The sequence below is a fragment of the Dicentrarchus labrax genome, unplaced genomic scaffold, assembly GCF_905237075.1.
Source record: "Dicentrarchus labrax unplaced genomic scaffold, dlabrax2021, whole genome shotgun sequence".
Lineage (NCBI taxonomy): Eukaryota > Metazoa > Chordata > Actinopteri > Moronidae > Dicentrarchus > Dicentrarchus labrax.
Genome location: NW_026136729.1, coordinates 19,443 through 39,857, shown reverse-complemented (window position 1 = coordinate 39,857; position 20,415 = coordinate 19,443). Strand labels below are relative to the sequence as shown.

The following is a 20,415-nucleotide window of genomic DNA, read 5'->3' as shown; positions in this document are numbered from 1 at the left end:
AGAAGCTCTTGGGTCAGCTGGTCGAAGCTGTGCTGCAGCTGGGCACTGTAGCAACGCAGCGCCGACCTCTGTCCTCCCTCGATTCTCGTTCCACCGCACCAGGCCCTCCAGCAGGTACACCTGGAAGTGTACATCACTTGCAGATTGTCCTAAGCAGAAACAAAGCAACACAGTTAGTGTGAGGACAAATAAACACACAAATACATAATTGAGTCTGTGTTGTAAACCACACATGTACTTACCTGGGATGAAGCGGCACAGGTGCAGGTGGAACGATTCCAGGGAAGTGGAGCCTCGGCCGCACCGGTAGACGGGGAGCCTCACCCCGCCTTTGGTGAGCTCTCCCGTCTTGGTGTAGAGGTCCACTCCCGCAGGGTCCTGGATGCAGTCGAGGTGTCGGCGCTGCGTGCTCCAGATCTCCTCCATTCGGGCGCGGTCGATCAAAGGGACGCCCATGCTGTCCGTCACGTGCCAGAAGGTGTCCAGCACCTCTTGGACCAGCCGCTCCGTCTCCACTGCACCCCTGGTGCGGCGCCGGCAGTGACGGGCGAGCTCCTTGGCGGACAGCTTGACCTCCTGGGCGTCCCTCCCCTCCTCGGACTGCTTGGCTCCTCTCAGGCGGGACACGTCTTCGGCGTCCCACTCAAAAATGGCGAAGGAGAGCCTCGCCATGAAGAGGCCGTAGAGCTGGTGGCTGTCGGTGGTCACCCCTCTGGCGAAACGCCGCATGAGGTGCCACACGTCGAGCCTGACGACCAGCTCGTGCCACTCGTGGAACAGCTTGGACGTTTGACACTGTCCCACGGTGGCACAGCAGTCCCGGTCCACGTACAGGACCCTTGGAGGGGCCTTCCCGGCTTCGCGGTACCATGCCATGTCGACAAGTCCGCCCCCCCTCAGCTGCGGTGAGGACGGACATGAGCACCTGCCCGTACTCATTGCCGACGTTGGTGACCCAGGCGGCCGTCCCGGCAGCACCGCCCGCAAGCTTTTTGGTGATCTGTGTGACACAGCAACACAACAACATTCAGACACATGACAAAACAAACATTACACTGGGTACACGGCACGCTGTGGTGGATAACAAAACCTACCTTCTTGGTGGAGTCCATCTTCAAAAGATCACCAAAGATGGAAGTGACTCTGGCTCTCGTCTCGTCGAGCCTCGTCAAGGCGTCCCTGACGTAGACGTTGATGAGCCAGAGCACTGTGGGCACCGGGTGCATGGTTGGGAGCGACGACGCCGCCAGCGGCGCAGCGCCCGGTACCCGAAGCTTGCGGAGCACGGAAAGGTACAGCATCGACCGCGCCATCCACTCTCTGGTGTGCTGCTCCACCAGAGAGGCACGGAGGCGAGACGCACTGTTGCCCAAAGTGCGCTCCTTCATGAGCCCGATCACAGCTCTGTCGCAGGACAACCTGGGAGGGGAAAGAGGTGATCAGAGGTTACTGGAGAAAACCACAGAAATACATTACTGTTGCTGTTACTGTTTACATTACTTACTTGTACGTGAGAACTGCTGGAAACTGCTCACGATGGGCCATGTCCAGCTGTCCCAAGATGTCCTGCGACCATCCCGGCATCTTCTTGTGACAGGAGCTGCATTCCAGGTACTCCGTGCCCATGAAGTACCAGCAGCTCCTGTCCAAGACCCTCCTCACCGTCTTGTAGAGGCCAGCTCCCGCAAGCTTGCCCCCACAGGCGACGATGGGGCAGCGGAGGTGGTACGCCCACATCCTGTAGGGCACCCACAGGAAAAAGGGACTCTGGAAAAAGGGGTGGGCTGTGGCGGGTGGCTGGGTGTAGAGGGGCCGGGCACCTGGTGGGTGCCACCACAGGCGGAGTTCAGATGTGAGGACACCCTGCCCGTTGGGTGCCCTCCTGAACAGTGCCCGGCCCACCCAGTCGTGCTGCTCTTCGGGGAGCGTCAGCCTCCAGCCACGTGGTAGCAGCTGAAACACACAGCAGTGTCAGACCGTTAGTGTACTGAACACAGACACACACACACTACAACACAATATGTCATCACTGAGCATACCTGTGCGCCGGGGCCTGACCTCTCCCCACAGGTGTTGTCCTGAAGGGGACGTTCCGGTGGCTGGGAGAGAGAGAAGGGGGGGCACGGCTGATGGGGCATCCCTGCACGGGTCGACCTCCATGGCGGCAGCGAGCAGGTCAGCATCCGAGGGTCCATCCTGGGGACCAACAGCGTCCAGGGGTGGTTGTGGTGGTTGTGCTGCCAGGGCTGCCTTCTCTGCATCCCGGGCCTGCACATATTTTTTTAAGTCCACCAACCTGGACGCTTTGGCTGTGGGTGCCGCCTGCCTCACAAACTGTACATAGCTAAAAAAGAGAACAGAAATGCAATGGGTAAAAAAGTCACGCACACACACAGACATACACACACAGACACAGATACACACACAGACACACACAGACACAGACACACAAGACACACACACACACACACAGACACACACAGACACACACACACACACACACACACACACAAACAAACAAACAACTTACCTTGCCCGCTCACGGTCCGTCGACTCGTACAGGGTCTTGTAGGTCAGGTCACTATGAACACCGAACCCCACCAGCGTGTCGTCCACGCCCCTCATGGTCTGGGGACTGCCCTCGAGCATCCTACGCCTGTCGATGGCTGCCACCATCGGCGGGAACAGCCTGGCGTAGGAGACGAGGGCGTCTTTGTGCACCATGAGGGCATTCTGCTGACTAGTGCCCCCTTTGTCTCTCTCTCCCTCGTGGGACACACAGATGGTGACTGCGTATCCCACGTCATTCTCCAGCAGCCACCGGAACGTCTGACCACGGTACTGGCCGAGCTGCAGCTCGCTCTCGGCCAGCACCTGATGGTGATCGGTGGGGTTACCTCCCTTCTGCACCACCCTGTCTCTTGCCTCAGAGCGCACCAGCTCAGGGGTCTTAACCACCACCAGGGCAGTGGCAGAGGCAGAGGCCCCCCTCTGGCGGCGGCTCAAGGCCAGCGCCTCCTGAGAGGCCCGCAGGGTCAGGTCAAGGTTTGCCTCAAAGCGGAAAATAGGCTGCATTTTCTAGAAAGACAAGAAATAAGATTTAAGTCAGTAATCTGCTACACATGCACTGTTTACATCCTACTGACAGTCTATTACTGTACTCAATGATACTGTGCCCATTCATTAACATACATTCAACATCAGGCGTCCTGTTTACACATTTAAACCATATTTACACTTTGAATTTTGACTTCAAACTGTAGTAACTACATCTACAGGGTCTAAGGAAGATAATCAGGTAGTCTGTTTAAAGATTAAATACATTGTGAGAGATCGCCAGCCCTCAGAAAAGTAGTAACTAAAATGACCTCATTCACCTCCTTGTTTTTAGCTAGCAAAATCACGGCTGGTCTGTTTACACATTTAAACCATATTTACACTTCAAATTTTGACTCCACCTCGTTGTACCAGCATACCAAGGGTCTTAAGAAGTGAGCCAAGTTGTCTCATCACGTTTTTAAAGCGTTTCCAGAGATCGTCAGCTCATCACAGCAGTGGCTAAATGCTCATTCATTTCCAACGCTTAGCATGCTAATAGCGATTTATATGCTAACGCATCTAAAGCACAGTTAAACTTTAAATATCAACTCCACACAATAGCAGTACAATATCCTAGGTCTCAACAAGTAAACCCAGTATGGGAATATTATTTTAAACACATTTCACCGATCGGTAATGACATCGGCGGCAGTCCTAACTTACGCTAACGTTACATTGGCTCGCTGTTTCACTGCTAACTGATTACTGTATAATATATAAGCTGCCTTTTCAATGTAGCACATAATTTTACAAACAATAAAGTTTGTCTAACCTTATAATATTGTGTGAATGTCCGTCCGTCCGCTCACTCAAACGCCGCTCAGTCCGAATGAATGAATGACACTGACCGTGGCTGTGGCTTTGGGGGGTGGGCGGGACATGCGGCGAGCTGTCGAATCACAGCACAGCACCCAAATGGAACAGACCAATGGGGTTGACCTGGCCTTCACCCATTGGCCTGTTCCATTTGAGCATGAGCCAATGATAGCCTCTGAAATCGGTAGGTGGGGACATTTATGTGGAACACAGGTACAGAGACGAAGGCTGTCCCAGAGCAGGCGCTCCCCCAGCGTTCTTCTCTGTTTTGGTCGGGCACCCCGCGCATGCGCACTAGAGCGCAAAGACGCGCGGTCGACGTGCGGAACGGCACTCCCGCTCGCCGGTTCGAATCCCGACGGAGGCAAACTGCGAAACGCGTGCATAGCGTCGAAATGTCTTCTCTAAATATAAAAAAATGATTAAAACATGCTTGGAACCGTTGTATAGAGTCTATAAATGATAATGAATTTGCATATTTCCAAGGCCAGGCAATGCAATAATAAATGGATTTTTCATTTACAGTACGGTTTATCTCCTGTGTCTTCATTTTATTGAGAATATGTATCATCAGTGTTTATTGAGAATATGTATCATCAGTGTTTATTGCTTTAAATTTGATATAGGACAAGAGAACAATGATACCAGTATAAAATGATGACAATTTATTTGAAATATGAAGTCAGATGTCCAGGATACAGGACAGTGCAGCATATCAGTGTGGAAAGGGCTTTACAAATAAAATACAATTCTCAGTAAAAAAGGGTAAATAAATTATTTATGTATAAATTAAAGTTACATGCTGTGTATGATTTGTTTCCCCTTTTTCTTCAGTGAAATAAATATCAATTAAATATATTGTTGTTGTGTTCTGCATCTTCACAACAACAACATCAAACACAGCAGAAGTACAGAGCAAAATAGATTATTTAAACTACAATCCAATAATAATAATAATAATAATAATAATAATAATAAAAATGGTGATGCAGAACAGAGCAGTGGCACAAGGCAATCACAGCAGGCAGACACATAGTATAAGAGCTCAGCACAGATATGCATGGATACATAACACAGGGGCATTACAGTGTGAAGTACCTGTACATACAAGGCTTTTTATTTTTTTGGCAGCAACAGAGCCAGTGGCAACAGCAGATGAACCAGCACAAATGGCAGTCCGATATCTTGCGTCGCAGCTACTGGATGTAACTGATGTAACAGTGATCACATTAATGAACATACCCACATGTCCAAAATATAAAAAATAAAAAAACTTGTCAGTGCATAGAATCAGAACAGCACAGAGGCATGACAGCGTGTTATACAGGTGTGAATGGGACACACATTTTTTTTCCAAGCAGAGTGTCACTGTGCTGTAGAAGAGTTGTGGCAGGGTGGGTGGACCGGTGTTGGTAGAAAGCCTCCACACTGCGGCAAAGTCCCGGTCCTTGTGGAGGGGAAAGTCAATGTCTTTTAAAAAAAAACACACACACACAACACTGCAAACAACTATATACACCTGCCCCAGCAAGAGTGCGAAATCAGTCCGGGGCTCGATTGCATGTGAAACAGGAAAAAGCCAGAATTACATGGGAAACGCTAAAAAGTCACTTTTAATAGTTTTGTCCATTACAGCCAAACTAAGTGAGAGAGCCACACCAAACCACTCTATAATGTACAAGTCGCCGCTGTGAAGCTTCCTGAGGTCGAAACTGGCAGATAGGTGCTTCCAGAAGAGAATGGCAGCTTGTGTGAAAAAGCTTGTTTTCTCAGCCTGAGAAGCTCATTCAGCACACTTAGTTGGAAAAACACCAAAGTCCCACAGAATTGCATGTGAAAAAGGAAAAAGCCAGAATTACATGGGAAAAGCAAAAAAGTCAATTTTAATATTTTTGTTCATTACAGCCAAACTAAGTGAGAGAGCCACACCAAACCACTTATGCATCACTTTAATTATGCCACTGTGAAGCTTTGCAAGTCCAGAATGAATTATTCTGTGGTCAAGTGTGCCCTCTTTTGTCGAAAAAGCGTAACTGCATTTGGAAGACAGAAAACCACTCTATAATGTACAATTCACCGCTGTGAAGCTTCCTGAGGTGGAAACTGGCAGATAGGTGCTTCTGGAAGAGAATGGCAGCTTGTGTGAAAAAGCTTGTTTTCTCAGCCTGAGAAGCTCATTCAGCACACTTAGTTGGAAAAACACCAAAGTCCCACAGAATTGCATGTGAAAAAGGAAAAAGCCAGAATTACATGGGAAAAGCAAAAAAGTCAATTTTAATATTTTTGTTCATTACAGCCAAACTAAGTGAGAGAGCCACACCAAACCACTTATGCATCACTTTAATTATGCCACTGTGAAGCTTTGCAAGTCCAGAATGAATTATTCTGTGGTCAAGTGTGCCCTCTTTTGTCGAAAAAGCGTAACTGCATTTGGAAGACAGAAAACCACTCTATAATGTACAATTCACCGCTGTGAAGCTTCCTGAGGTGGAAACTGGCAGATAGGTGCTTCTGGAAGAGAATGGCAGCTTGTGTGAAAAAGCTTGGTTTCTCAGCCTGGCACACTTAGGTGGAAAAACACCAAAGTCCCACAGAATTGCACTTGAAACAGGAAAAAGCCAGAATTACATGGGAAACGCAAAAAAGTCACTTTTAATAGTTTTGTCCATTAGAGCCAAACTAAGTGAGAGAGCCACATCAAACCACTCTATAATGTACAAGTCACCGCTGTGAAGCTTCCTGAGGTGGAAACTGGCAGATAGGTGCTTCTGGAAGAGAATGGCAGCTTGTGTGAAAAAGCTTGTTTTTTCAGCCTGGCACACTCATGTGGAAAAACACCAAAGTCCCACAGAATTGCATGTGAAACAGGAAAAAGCAAGAATTACATGGGAAACGCAAAAAAGTCACTTTTAATAGTTTTGTCCATTACAGCTGAACTAAGTGAGAGAGCCACACCAAACCACTTATGCATCACTTTAATTATGCCACTGTGAAGCTTTGCAAGTCCAGAATGAATTATTCTGTGGTCAAGTGTGCCCTCTTTTGTCGAAAAAGCGTAACTGCATTTGGAACACAGAAAACCACTCTATAATGTACAAGTCACCGCTGTGAAGCTTCCTAAGGTGGAAACTGGCAGATAGGTGCTTCCAGAAGAGAATGGCAGCTTGTGTGAAAAAGCTTGTTTTCTCAGCCTGAGAAGCTCATTCAGCACACTTAGGTGGAAAAACACCAAAGTCCCACAGAATTGCATGTGAAACAGGAAAAAGCCAGAATTACATGGGGAACGCAAAAAAGTCACTTTTAATAGTTTTGTGCATTACAGCCAAACTAAGTGAGAGAGCCACACCAAACCACTCTATAATGTACTAGTCACCGCTGTGAAGCTTCCTGAGGTGGAAACTGGCAGATAGGTGCTTCTGGAAGACAATGGCAGCTTAAATGAAAAAGCTTCTTTTCTCAGCTGTTGTTCGACGTCATCCCGAGCACATGGTTACTTATCATATGGCGAATTAAAGGCACCTGCACGCATTTAAAGCAAGGAGACCTGTTTTGTTAAATGTGCATTAATATTTGTATCGTTTTGGCCTCCTGAATGGCTCCAGGTTTAAAAAGTCAAGTTAAAAAGTATTTAAATAGACATGACAAGGTTTTAATCAATTCAATATTTATTAGGAATGGTCAAAATGTATAATAGATAAGCTGGGAAAGTGCAATGTAGCAGCAGCATTACACACAGTAACAACACACAGACATATCAAAAAAATCAACATAGAATGCAATATAAAAAATGGATAAATAACCAGTATAATTGCAGTGCAAACTAAAAATAAAAAATATAAGGTGCAGTGAACAGATGAAACATATAAGGTGCTTGGATAATAGTACAGTAAATATTTAAAAAAAAAAAAACTTTTAATGTCTTTTTAAACTCTTCTCAGCCAGCCACAGCTCCACAGTCTTCCCTTCATAGAAAGCACAGAAGTGCTCTCCCCCATATTGGCTGTGGCCAAAGTCTTTCTGCTGTGGCTGGCCACAGAGTTGGCAGATCCGCAGTTTGTGGGGCTTCCTCACTTTCCCACCTGGTTTCTCTGGTTTCTCATGCCTCTGTTTGAGGTTCCAGGCTGTTGTTCTGGGGAGCTTCTGTAGCTCACCAGGGCCAAGCTGTTCCCTGATCTACTCTTGCACTGTGCGTCCTCCAGGGCCCTCTTCCACAGCACAAAAGTATTGGCCCTTGAGGTAAGTGTGGCCACCATCCACCGTGCATGCTTGGCCACGGATGTTGCAGGGGTCACCAGGTTTGTGCTGTGGCTTTCCCCTGGTACTTTGGAGGACTTTTTTGTCTTTTGCTGCTTTAATTTTGCGCCTGTACACAGTGCAACGGGTGGGCTTGCTGGTCCCCGCCACTGGCTCTGCTGCCTGAAGCCGTCAAGGAGAGGAGCTGGAGGAGGAGGAGGAGGAGGAGGATGTGCAGTCGTAGTCCACTTAAATACAAATACAATACAGAACTCTGTTAGTCAAGGTACATAGAAACACAGATGCAGTTTAACAAAGTATATTTCTAACAAACCTAATGAAGTGACGTGTTTGGTTTTCCGCGTTGCTTTTCTGCCTTCCATTCTGTCCAACTAAACCCTCAGCACCCCCTGTTGTTTTACAGTGTCCATTTGAGGCCCATTCTCACCTAGTCTCTAGGTAAACCTTTGAACCTGACCCTGGGTTGACCCCTTGACCCTAGTTTTAAGTGAGGAGAGGGAATGATGTATTGTGTGACTGTTACCTGTGGGAATTTAGTGATATCAGGCACCTAGTCTAGATACCTAGTCTTCCCTATATTTATTTAATTTCTTAAAGACCGAAAGAAGCAGGAGAAAGCATTGGTTTAAAAAAGAAAAGTTTATTTAAAACAAAAACAATTAAGACAGCAATATACAACTATATAGATATATATTGGAATTTCCCCATTGTGGGACAAATAAAGGAATATCTTATATAAGACAACTATATACACAATATTTATTTAGCAAACATAATTGACAAACTAAATACACTATATACACAATATTTACAAATCCCTCCCTCCCAAACACACACACACACACACACACACACACACACACAAAACAAAAAAGCGTTCGTTCAGAGAGGGGGAGCCGCCCCATCACTCACTCACACACACACACACACACAAAGTGAAGTGTTCGCTCAGGCAGGGGGGGCTGCTCCATCACGCCCCTTCACCTCTGCCAGCCACTGCTCCACAGTTCTCCCTTTCCCCTCGGCCCGGGAGCAGAAGGTCTCCTTCTTGTAGCGGCTGTGGCCAAACGCCCGCGTCTTCGGTTGGCCACTGCGCCTGCAGTTAAAGTGGGAGACCTTCTTTGCTGGTTTTAAGTGTTCTCCCAGCTCCCGGCACAACGCTCTTTCTCCTCCTGGAGCTTGCGCCTCCAGGCGGTGTTCCTTGGCACTGGTGGAGCAGTGGCAGCTGTGGCTGTGGAGGGGATGTCACCGGCCTCCGCGCTGACGCTGGTGGACAGGACGGCGTCCGCGCTGGAGGCTTGTGGGGTGGCTGATGAGGAGGAGGAGGAGGCAGTGGAGGAGCTGGCGACGATGAGGTCCAGGACCAGAAGCGTCCGTGGGCAGGCGGTGCTGGAGGGGCTGGTCTGGCTGCTCAGGCTGCTGCAGCACAGTCGGTGGGGCAGGCAGGGGCTCCGCTGCAGTCTGGGGAGTGCTGGGCCCCAGGACTGCAATGGCGATGGTGTCCCTCATCATGGCCTTGCTCCTCTGGTTGTGCCTTAAAAAACAGAATGTAACAAATGCACATTAGTAATCATGACATCACACACACACACTCACACAGTGCCACTTCAAATCAGATGTGAGAGAAAGGATCAGGTCTTACCATTGCGTCAGGGTCCGCCGATTGACATCATATAGCTGGATGCGGGTGCTCGTCATGAGGGCTGCACAACTATAAACATTCTCGCGAATTGTTAGATAGTCCCTCATGACGGCACCCCAGCGAGGAATCCAGACCCCGGCAATCTTCCTGCCCTCGCTGCAGTGGAGGATGCTGAGGTCCAGCAGGACAGCCTCCACAAGCCTCGACACATCGGGAGACTGCGCCGCTCCCGCCCCCTTGCCCAGGACCGCACTACATAGACAGAGAGAGAGAGAGAGAGAGAGAGAGAGAGAGAGAGAGTGAGTCAGTGAGTTAATTAGTGACTGACAGGACAGGACAAGAACCAAAAAAAGCTTGGAAATTTATTGTGACTGCTTACCGCTTCACACTATCCACACCCCTGGCATGTGAGCGTGCCGCTGGGTGGTCCGGAATCGGCCTTGGACAAGCCGGCCCTGGTGACGGGGGGGGGAATTTGACCGCTGCCTTGTCCCAATCACTCAACTTCAGCCAGAGAGCGGTGATCTCTCTGGCTTGCCTGGGAGTGACGTAGCGGCGGTGGCGCAGTTCCACGAGGGCCTGGGCCAGGGCCACGACGTGCTGGTAGCTGCCTCCACCTGGCCCGATAACATCCTCCTCCTCCTCCTCCTCCTCCTCCTCCTCCTCCTCAGCCTGCTGCACCTCCATTTGGTCCACGCGGGTGAGGTTTGAGGACTGAAGGAGAGCGCTGTGGTGTTCGAGGAGACGAATCTCCTCTGGTTCCTCCTCCTCGAACTCTTCATCACTGCCCCCCCACCCCCCCCCGGCTTCGTCCTCATCAGTCCCTCCTGGAGCGTCAGGATCATCCAGGTCCTTCTGCAGCACAGCGCCCGTCTGGGAGAACAGGTACTCCACCCCAATGAGTTCCCCTGTGGGCACACAGAGACACAGATGTTAAATGACAGACACCTAAGACAGGTGTTAAACGTTACCGTTACCTCAGACAGATTTATGACTTACCTGTGTACTCCCTGGGCATGGTGTACGTGTCGACCAGCGTGAGCCCAAGAAGCTCTTGGGTCAGCTGGTCGAAGCTGTGCTGCAGCTGGGCACTGTAGCAACGCAGCGCCGACCTCTGTCCTCCCTCGATTCTCGTTCCACCGCACCAGGCCCTCCAGCAGGTACACCTGGAAGTGTACATCACTTGCAGATTGTCCTAAGCAGAAACAAAGCAACACAGTTAGTGTGAGGACAAATAAACACACAAATACATAATTGAGTCTGTGTTGTAAACCACACATGTACTTACCTGGGATGAAGCGGCACAGGTGCAGGTGGAACGATTCCAGGGAAGTGGAGCCTCGGCCGCACCGGTAGACGGGGAGCCTCACCCCGCCTTTGGTGAGCTCTCCCGTCTTGGTGTAGAGGTCCACTCCCGCAGGGTCCTGGATGCAGTCGAGGTGTCGGCGCTGCGTGCTCCAGATCTCCTCCATTCGGGCGCGGTCGATCAAAGGGACGCCCATGCTGTCCGTCACGTGCCAGAAGGTGTCCAGCACCTCTTGGACCAGCCGCTCCGTCTCCACTGCACCCCTGGTGCGGCGCCGGCAGTGACGGGCGAGCTCCTTGGCGGACAGCTTGACCTCCTGGGCGTCCCTCCCCTCCTCGGACTGCTTGGCTCCTCTCAGGCGGGACACGTCTTCGGCGTCCCACTCAAAAATGGCGAAGGAGAGCCTCGCCATGAAGAGGCCGTAGAGCTGGTGGCTGTCGGTGGTCACCCCTCTGGCGAAACGCCGCATGAGGTGCCACACGTCGAGCCTGACGACCAGCTCGTGCCACTCGTGGAACAGCTTGGACGTTTGACACTGTCCCACGGTGGCACAGCAGTCCCGGTCCACGTACAGGACCCTTGGAGGGGCCTTCCCGGCTTCGCGGTACCATGCCATGTCGACAAGTCCGCCCCCCCTCAGCTGCGGTGAGGACGGACATGAGCACCTGCCCGTACTCATTGCCGACGTTGGTGACCCAGGCGGCCGTCCCGGCAGCACCGCCCGCAAGCTTTTTGGTGATCTGTGTGACACAGCAACACAACAACATTCAGACACATGACAAAACAAACATTACACTGGGTACACGGCACGCTGTGGTGGATAACAAAACCTACCTTCTTGGTGGAGTCCATCTTCAAAAGATCACCAAAGATGGAAGTGACTCTGGCTCTCGTCTCGTCGAGCCTCGTCAAGGCGTCCCTGACGTAGACGTTGATGAGCCAGAGCACTGTGGGCACCGGGTGCATGGTTGGGAGCGACGACGCCGCCAGCGGCGCAGCGCCCGGTACCCGAAGCTTGCGGAGCACGGAAAGGTACAGCATCGACCGCGCCATCCACTCTCTGGTGTGCTGCTCCACCAGAGAGGCACGGAGGCGAGACGCACTGTTGCCCAAAGTGCGCTCCTTCATGAGCCCGATCACAGCTCTGTCGCAGGACAACCTGGGAGGGGAAAGAGGTGATCAGAGGTTACTGGAGAAAACCACAGAAATACATTACTGTTGCTGTTACTGTTTACATTACTTACTTGTACGTGAGAACTGCTGGAAACTGCTCACGATGGGCCATGTCCAGCTGTCCCAAGATGTCCTGCGACCATCCCGGCATCTTCTTGTGACAGGAGCTGCATTCCAGGTACTCCGTGCCCATGAAGTACCAGCAGCTCCTGTCCAAGACCCTCCTCACCGTCTTGTAGAGGCCAGCTCCCGCAAGCTTGCCCCCACAGGCGACGATGGGGCAGCGGAGGTGGTACGCCCACATCCTGTAGGGCACCCACAGGAAAAAGGGACTCTGGAAAAAGGGGTGGGCTGTGGCGGGTGGCTGGGTGTAGAGGGGCCGGGCACCTGGTGGGTGCCACCACAGGCGGAGTTCAGATGTGAGGACACCCTGCCCGTTGGGTGCCCTCCTGAACAGTGCCCGGCCCACCCAGTCGTGCTGCTCTTCGGGGAGCGTCAGCCTCCAGCCACGTGGTAGCAGCTGAAACACACAGCAGTGTCAGACCGTTAGTGTACTGAACACAGACACACACACACTACAACACAATATGTCATCACTGAGCATACCTGTGCGCCGGGGCCTGACCTCTCCCCACAGGTGTTGTCCTGAAGGGGACGTTCCGGTGGCTGGGAGAGAGAGAAGGGGGGGCACGGCTGATGGGGCATCCCTGCACGGGTCGACCTCCATGGCGGCAGCGAGCAGGTCAGCATCCGAGGGTCCATCCTGGGGACCAACAGCGTCCAGGGGTGGTTGTGGTGGTTGTGCTGCCAGGGCTGCCTTCTCTGCATCCCGGGCCTGCACATATTTTTTTAAGTCCACCAACCTGGACGCTTTGGCTGTGGGTGCCGCCTGCCTCACAAACTGTACATAGCTAAAAAAGAGAACAGAAATGCAATGGGTAAAAAAGTCACGCACACACACAGACATACACACACAGACACAGATACACACACAGACACACACAGATACACACACAGACACACACACACACACACACACACACACACACACACACACACACACACACACACACAAACAAACAAACAACTTACCTTGCCCGCTCACGGTCCGTCGACTCGTACAGGGTCTTGTAGGTCAGGTCACTATGAACACCGAACCCCACCAGCGTGTCGTCCACGCCCCTCATGGTCTGGGGACTGCCCTCGAGCATCCTACGCCTGTCGATGGCTGCCACCATCGGCGGGAACAGCCTGGCGTAGGAGACGAGGGCGTCTTTGTGCACCATGAGGGCATTCTGCTGACTAGTGCCCCCTTTGTCTCTCTCTCCCTCGTGGGACACACAGATGGTGACTGCGTATCCCACGTCATTCTCCAGCAGCCACCGGAACGTCTGACCACGGTACTGGCCGAGCTGCAGCTCGCTCTCGGCCAGCACCTGATGGTGATCGGTGGGGTTACCTCCCTTCTGCACCACCCTGTCTCTTGCCTCAGAGCGCACCAGCTCAGGGGTCTTAACCACCACCAGGGCAGTGGCAGAGGCAGAGGCCCCCCTCTGGCGGCGGCTCAAGGCCAGCGCCTCCTGAGAGGCCCGCAGGGTCAGGTCAAGGTTTGCCTCAAAGCGGAAAATAGGCTGCATTTTCTAGAAAGACAAGAAATAAGATTTAAGTCAGTAATCTGCTACACATGCACTGTTTACATCCTACTGACAGTCTATTACTGTACTCAATGATACTGTGCCCATTCATTAACATACATTCAACATCAGGCGTCCTGTTTACACATTTAAACCATATTTACACTTTGAATTTTGACTTCAAACTGTAGTAACTACATCTACAGGGTCTAAGGAAGATAATCAGGTAGTCTGTTTAAAGATTAAATACATTGTGAGAGATCGCCAGCCCTCAGAAAAGTAGTAACTAAAATGACCTCATTCACCTCCTTGTTTTTAGCTAGCAAAATCACGGCTGGTCTGTTTACACATTTAAACCATATTTACACTTCAAATTTTGACTCCACCTCGTTGTACCAGCATACCAAGGGTCTTAAGAAGTGAGCCAAGTTGTCTCATCACGTTTTTAAAGCGTTTCCAGAGATCGTCAGCTCATCACAGCAGTGGCTAAATGCTCATTCATTTCCAACGCTTAGCATGCTAATAGCGATTTATATGCTAACGCATCTAAAGCACAGTTAAACTTTAAATATCAACTCCACACAATAGCAGTACAATATCCTAGGTCTCAACAAGTAAACCCAGTATGGGAATATTATTTTAAACACATTTCACCGATCGGTAATGACATCGGCGGCAGTCCTAACTTACGCTAACGTTACATTGGCTCGCTGTTTCACTGCTAACTGATTACTGTATAATATATAAGCTGCCTTTTCAATGTAGCACATAATTTTACAAACAATAAAGTTTGTCTAACCTTATAATATTGTGTGAATGTCCGTCCGTCCGCTCACTCAAACGCCGCTCAGTCCGAATGAATGAATGACACTGACCGTGGCTGTGGCTTTGGGGGTGGGCGGGACATGCGGCGAGCTGTCGAATCACAGCACAGCACCCAAATGGAACAGACCAATGGGGTTGACCTGGCCTTCACCCATTGGCCTGTTCCATTTGAGCATGAGCCAATGATAGCCTCTGAAATCGGTAGGTGGGGACATTTATGTGGAACACAGGTACAGAGACGAAGGCTGTCCCAGAGGCGCTCCCCCAGCGTTCTTCTCTGTTTTGGTCGGCAGAAGGTGTCCAGCACCTCTTGGACCAGCCGCTCCGTCTCCACTGCACGAAGGTGTCCAGCACCTCTTGGACCAGCCGCTCCGTCTCCACTGCACCCCTGGTGGCGCATGCGCACTAGAGCGCAAAAGACGCGCGGTCGACGTGCGGAACGGCACTCCCGCTCGCCGGTTCGAATCCCGACGGAGGCAAACTGCGAAACGCGTGCATAGCGTCGAAATGTCTTCTCTAAATATAAAAAAATGATTAAAACATGCTTGGAACCGTTGTATAGAGTCTATAAATGATAATGAATTTGCATATTTCCAAGGCCAGGCAATGCAATAATAAATGGATTTTTCATTTACAGTACGGTTTATCTCCTGTGTCTTCATTTTATTGAGAATATGTATCATCAGTGTTTATTGAGAATATGTATCATCAGTGTTTATTGCTTTAAATTTGATATAGGACAAGAGAACAATGATACCAGTATAAAATGATGACAATTTATTTGAAATATGAAGTCAGATGTCCAGGATACAGGACAGTGCAGCATATCAGTGTGGAAAGGGCTTTACAAATAAAATACAATTCTCAGTAAAAAAGGGTAAATAAATTATTTATGTATAAATTAAAGTTACATGCTGTGTATGATTTGTTTCCCCTTTTTCTTCAGTGAAATAAATATCAATTAAATATATTGTTGTTGTGTTCTGCATCTTCACAACAACAACATCAAACACAGCAGAAGTACAGAGCAAAATAGATTATTTAAACTACAATCCAATAATAATAATAATAATAATAATAATAATAATAATAATGGTGATGCAGAACAGAGCAGTGGCACAAGGCAATCACAGCAGGCAGACACATAGTATAAGAGCTCAGCACAGATATGCATGGATACATAACACAGGGGCATTACAGTGTGAAGTACCTGTACATACAAGGCTTTTTATTTTTTTGGCAGCAACAGAGCCAGTGGCAACAGCAGATGAACCAGCACAAATGGCAGTCCGATATCTTGCGTCGCAGCTACTGGATGTAACTGATGTAACAGTGATCACATTAATGAACATACCCACATGTCCAAAATATAAAAAATTAAAAAAACTTGTCAGTGCATAGAATCAGAACAGCACAGAGGCATGACAGCGTGTTATACAGGTGTGAATGGGACACACAATGATTTCCCCCCCTTAAACCATATGACAGGCAGCAGACACACAGCAGGCCTATAAGACTTGTCAGTGCATAGAATCAGAACAGCACAGAGGCATGACAGCGTGTTATACAGGTGTGAATGGGACACACATTTTTTTTCCAAGCAGAGTGTCACTGTGCTGTAGAAGAGTTGTGGCAGGGTGGGTGGACCGGTGTTGGTAGAAAGCCTCCACACTGCGGCAAAGTCCCGGTCCTTGTGGAGGGGAAAGTCAATGTCTTTTAAAAAAAAAACACACACACACAACACTGCAAACAACTATATACACCTGCCCCAGCAAGAGTGCGAAATCAGTCCGGGGCTCGATTGCATGTGAAACAGGAAAAAGCCAGAATTACATGGGAAACGCAAAAAAGTCACTTTTAATAGTTTTGTCCATTACAGCCAAACTAAGTGAGAGAGCCACACCAAACCACTCTATAATGTACAAGTCGCCGCTGTGAAGCTTCCTGAGGTCGAAACTGGCAGATAGGTGCTTCCAGAAGAGAATGGCAGCTTGTGTGAAAAAGCTTGTTTTCTCAGCCTGAGAAGCTCATTCAGCACACTTAGTTGGAAAAACACCAAAGTCCCACAGAATTGCATGTGAAAAAGGAAAAAGCCAGAATTACATGGGAAAAGCAAAAAAGTCAATTTTAATATTTTTGTTCATTACAGCCAAACTAAGTGAGAGAGCCACACCAAACCACTTATGCATCACTTTAATTATGCCACTGTGAAGCTTTGCAAGTCCAGAATGAATTATTCTGTGGTCAAGTGTGCCCTCTTTTGTCGAAAAAGCGTAACTGCATTTGGAAGACAGAAAACCACTCTATAATGTACAATTCACCGCTGTGAAGCTTCCTGAGGTGGAAACTGGCAGATAGGTGCTTCTGGAAGAGAATGGCAGCTTGTGTGAAAAAGCTTGTTTTCTCAGCCTGAGAAGCTCATTCAGCACACTTAGTTGGAAAAACACCAAAGTCCCACAGAATTGCATGTGAAAAAGGAAAAAGCCAGAATTACATGGGAAAAGCAAAAAAGTCAATTTTAATATTTTTGTTCATTACAGCCAAACTAAGTGAGAGAGCCACACCAAACCACTTATGCATCACTTTAATTATGCCACTGTGAAGCTTTGCAAGTCCAGAATGAATTATTCTGTGGTCAAGTGTGCCCTCTTTTGTCGAAAAAGCGTAACTGCATTTGGAAGACAGAAAACCACTCTATAATGTACAATTCACCGCTGTGAAGCTTCCTGAGGTGGAAACTGGCAGATAGGTGCTTCTGGAAGAGAATGGCAGCTTGTGTGAAAAAGCTTGGTTTCTCAGCCTGGCACACTTAGGTGGAAAAACACCAAAGTCCCACAGAATTGCACTTGAAACAGGAAAAAGCCAGAATTACATGGGAAACGCAAAAAAGTCACTTTTAATAGTTTTGTCCATTAGAGCCAAACTAAGTGAGAGAGCCACACCAAACCACTCTATAATGTACAAGTCACCGCTGTGAAGCTTCCTGAGGTGGAAACTGGCAGATAGGTGCTTCTGGAAGAGAATGGCAGCTTGTGTGAAAAAGCTTGTTTTCTCAGCCTGAGAATGCACACTCATGTGGAAAAACACCAAAGTCCCACAGAATTGCATGTGAAACAGGAAAAAGCAAGAATTACATGGGAAACGCAAAAAAGTCACTTTTAATAGTTTTGTCCATTACAGCTGAACTAAGTGAGAGAGCCACACCAAACCACTTATGCATCACTTTAATTATGCCACTGTGAAGCTTTGCAAGTCCAGAATGAATTATTCTGTGGTCAAGTGTGCCCTCTTTTGTCGAAAAAGCGTAACTGCATTTGGAACACAGAAAACCACTCTATAATGTACAAGTCACCGCTGTGAAGCTTCCTAAGGTGGAAACTGGCAGATAGGTGCTTCCAGAAGAGAATGGCAGCTTGTGTGAAAAAGCTTGTTTTCTCAGCCTGAGAAGCTCATTCAGCACACTTAGGTGGAAAAACACCAAAGTCCCACAGAATTGCATGTGAAACAGGAAAAAGCCAGAATTACATGGGGAACGCAAAAAAGTCACTTTTAATAGTTTTGTGCATTACAGCCAAACTAAGTGAGAGAGCCACACCAAACCACTCTATAATGTACTAGTCACCGCTGTGAAGCTTCCTGAGGTGGAAACTGGCAGATAGGTGCTTCTGGAAGACAATGGCAGCTTAAATGAAAAAGCTTCTTTTCTCAGCTGTTGTTCGACGTCATCCCGAGCACATGGTTACTTATCATATGGCGAATTAAAGGCACCTGCACGCATTTAAAGCAAGGAGACCTGTTTTGTTAAATGTGCATTAATATTTGTATCGTTTTGGCCTCCTGAATGGCTCCAGGTTTAAAAAGTCAAGTTAAAAAGTATTTAAATAGACATGACAAGGTTTTAATCAATTCAATATTTATTAGGAATGGTCAAAATGTATAATAGATAAGCTGGGAAAGTGCAATGTAGCAGCAGCATTACACACAGTAACAACACACAGACATATCAAAAAAATCAACATAGAATGCAATATAAAAAATGGATAAATAACCAGTATAATTGCAGTGCAAACTAAAAATAAAAAATATAAGGTGCAGTGAACAGATGAAACATATAAGGTGCTTGGATAATAGTACAGTAAATATTTAAAAAAAAAAACTTTTAATGTCTTTTTAAACTCTTCTCAGCCAGCCACAGCTCCACAGTCTTCCCTTCATAGAAAGCACAGAAGTGCTCTCCCCCATATTGGCTGTGGCCAAAGTCTTTCTGCTGTGGCTGGCCACAGAGTTGGCAGATCCGCAGTTTGTGGGGCTTCCTCACTTTCCCACCTGGTTTCTCTGGTTTCTCATGCCTCTGTTTGAGGTTCCAGGCTGTTGTTCTGGGGAGCTTCTGTAGCTCACCAGGGCCAAGCTGTTCCCTGATCTACTCTTGCACTGTGCGTCCTCCAGGGCCCTCTTCCACAGCACAAAAGTATTGGCCCTTGAGGTAAGTGTGGCCACCATCCACCGTGCATGCTTGGCCACGGATGTTGCAGGGGTCACCAGGTTTGTGCTGTGGCTTTCCCCTGGTACTTTGGAGGACTTTTTTGTCTTTTGCTGCTTTAATTTTGCGCCTGTACACAGTGCAACGGGTGGGCTTGCTGGTCCCCGCCACTGGCTCTGCTGCCTGAAGCCGTCAAGGAGAGGAGCTGGAGGAGGAGGAGGAGGAGGAGGATGTGCAGTCGTAGTCCACTTAAATACAAATACAATACAGAACTCTGTTAGTCAAGGTACATAGAAACACAGATGCAGTTTAACAAAGTATATTTCTAACAAACCTAATGAAGTGACGTGTTTGGTTTTCCGCGTTGCTTTTCTGCCTTCCATTCTGTCCAACTAAACCCTCAGCACCCCCCGTTGTTTTACAGTGTCCATTTGAGGCCCATTCTCACCTAGTCTCTAGGTAAACCTTTGAACCTGACCCTGGGTTGACCCCTTGACCCTAGTTTTAAGTGAGGAGAGGGAATGATGTATTGTGTGACTGTTACCTGTGGGAATTTAGTGATATCAGGCACCTAGTCTAGATACCTAGTCTTCCCTATATTTATTTAATTTCTTAAAGACCGAAAGAAGCAGGAGAAAGCATTGGTTTAAAAAAGAAAAGTTTATTTAAAACAAAAACAATTAAGACAGCAATATACAACTATATAGATATATATTGGAATTTCCCCATTGTGGGACAAATAAAGGAATATCTTATATAAGACAACTATATACACAATATTTATTTAGCAAACATAATTGACAAACTAAATACACTATATACACAATATTTACAAATCCCTCCCTCCCAAACACACACACACACACACACACACACACACACACACACACACAAAAAGCGTTCGTTCAGAGAGGGGAGCCGCCCCATCACTCACTCACACACACACACACACAAAGTGAAGTGTTCGCTCAGGCAGGGGGGCTGCTCCATCACGCCCCTTCACCTCTGCCAGCCACTGCTCCACAGTTCTCCCTTTCCCCTCGGCCCGGGAGCAGAAGGTCTCCTTCTTGTAGCGGCTGTGGCCAAACGCCCGCGTCTTCGGTTGGCCACTGCGCCTGCAGTTAAAGTGGGAGACCTTCTTTGCTGGTTTTAAGTGTTCTCCCAGCTCCCGGCACAACGCTCTTTC

At 48.5% G+C, this 20,415-nt stretch overlaps 1 protein-coding gene across 3 annotated transcripts in view; it reads right to left on the bottom strand.

Annotated features, from left to right (window-relative positions):
* Positions 1-20,415, bottom strand: part of LOC127359472 (corepressor interacting with RBPJ 1-like) — a 48,322-nt gene that overhangs the window by 14,078 nt on the left and 13,829 nt on the right. Inside the window, exon 3 of one of the 3 annotated variants that reach the window (XR_007882641.1) lies at positions 18,874-18,924. The exons of the other annotated variants lie outside the window; for them this stretch is intronic. The gene's annotated coding sequence lies outside the window, so the exon portion shown is untranslated. Of the gene's footprint in view, positions 1-18,873; positions 18,925-20,415 lie in introns of those variants that run through there. 3 annotated transcript variants of the gene reach the window in all.